Raw genomic sequence first — 2,260 nt, 5'->3', positions numbered from 1 at the left:
CTTGAAAATCTGCCATGGTTAGCAGTCCCAGCAATGTTTAAAAGACCAAAGTCCAAAATGTCTTCTGATACTCAAAGTGATCATTTTACCATAAGCTTGTATAAAATCAAAGCCAGCTTACAAATCCCCCCAAACAATGCCACATGATAAACACTTCCAATTTCAAGGATAAAACTTGGAGTACAGCATGGAATGATCAGGTCTAAGCATGATTTCCACATGGAAAACACCAACTTCGGTATTACCATCTTTTTCAGTTTGCCATGTGATGTAGTCAAATGGGCTTCAAAGAGACTGGGTAATCTCTCCACCCCTACTTGGCCATCTGCAACATACAAACCCTCTGTAGTATCGCTGCTACATTCTAATTTAAAATTTTTGAAATTAAAATGTTTTCCCCTTTCTTTTCTTACCTTCAGCTTCTTCTCTGTATCCTTTCCTTGCTCTCTCTCTCTCTCTCTCTCTCTCTTTCTTTCTCTCTCTCTCTCTCTCACGCACACATACACACACAAGTATATGCATGCACATAACACACCATACATACAAAGAAAGACATTATATATACTTACCTAAATATATAAATGCAACCTTCTAATTCCATATAATGTTACTTTTATATTATTTCAAGCCATCCCACTTGGAAATTGATAACCAATATGGGGACACCCCTTAGCGAAGACTATTCCTCCTATTCTGAGTATTTCTTTGTCTCTCCAGTTGTTTATCGAGGGCTAGGGATATTTGGGAATATGGGCGTAGATTTATTCATACTGCTTCATGCTGATTGGAGGCACTGTTAATCGGGTCTTTCATTGTGTATCCTTTGTGCTGAGTTCATCTTAGCACTTGGGCAAAGTAATTTTTTGAAGATGTTCACAACAATCTTTCAGGAGGGCGTTGTTTATCAGACCATATTTGTCTAGAAGCAATCCATAGGTTCTCATCTTCTGTGAAAACAAAAGAACCTCTTTTCCAAAGCACCATATCCGTAGACCCAAATTCTGATGTCAAGATATGTTTATAATATACATGCTGGTTTAGCTTAGCAGACCATACAATGAAATGTGTCTCTGTACTTAGCTCCTTCACAGTCAAAAAATTCAAAGAAAACACAATATTACACAGAATCCAGATGCTCTTTTGGACATGGCCTCTTATCCTTATGCCAATTTAAAGCATGCATCTGGCCTCTTTTCTGGCTGCAGGATTTGGTTGCTTTCCCCATTCCAGCAGAGGATTATGCTCTGTGACTCTGCCCCTAAATAAATAACCCTCTATTATACTCAATTCTGAGTTAATGTGGGATTTCTTTTAAGCATCCTTCTTTATCTAATGCCCCATGTAGATTTGGACTCCACACCTACCAGGTGGACAGCCTATCTAGTCCACAGTTCAGAAAGTCTCCCAACCCTGCCTGTTAAGCTTTCTTTCACCTAAGCAGTTTTTTGTAAAATGCCACAGCAGAGCTAAATGCATGTGGTGACTTAGAAATTTCCCAAGCTTGCAAACATCCCCTCCCCCACTGTTGCATTCCTTGTCATGTGGTGACTTGTGCCACTTCCAGTTTGTGCTTCCTGCCCGTGAGTTCTGGGCTTCTTTATTTTATTTAATTATGATGTTTTGGTTTATCAGATAGGGCTTTTTATTAACTGGATCTTACAACAAAATTTAACCCAGAATTCTTATTTATGTTTAGACACATAGCTTGGTACCTTCTTACAATATGGCAGTTTCTTCTAGTTTCCTCTGCATCAGGCTGGTGGCTGTATTTCTGTCTTTGTTCTTCCGAGAATGCTCTTAGCCTGGTTGCCCTACTTATACTTTCTCCCCAGCTACTGGCCTATCAGCATTTTATTTATTTATATATTTATATATTTATTTATTTAAAATTTCTACCTCTTCCCCTCCTCCCATTTCCCTCCCACTCTCCTCTTTCCCCCCTCCCCTCCCTCTCCAGTGCTAAGAGAAGTCAGAGTTCCAATCATTCCCAATCACTGTGGAAGACACGTCTCACTAGGAAAATTGAAAAATCTAGAGCCTTTTGTAAAAAAAACCATACTGTACTGGATGATGGAATAAACATGGAGGATAAATCAAAAGTTTCAATAAGAAATAGAAATGTATATTCTGGCAGAGTTCTATAAATGTTCAAAAACCAAAGCTAAGCGTATGTATTAATGGCATTGTAATTGTGGGTTTGATAGACATGGGTACAAATGTGAGTATCAATACTCCAGAATCTTGGCATCCAAATTGGTCT

Source organism: Arvicola amphibius, chromosome 1 (assembly GCF_903992535.2).
Source record: "Arvicola amphibius chromosome 1, mArvAmp1.2, whole genome shotgun sequence".
Taxonomy (NCBI): Eukaryota; Metazoa; Chordata; class Mammalia; order Rodentia; family Cricetidae; genus Arvicola; species Arvicola amphibius.
The sequence above is the reverse complement of the archived record's forward strand: the minus strand, read 5'-3'. Positions refer to the sequence as shown.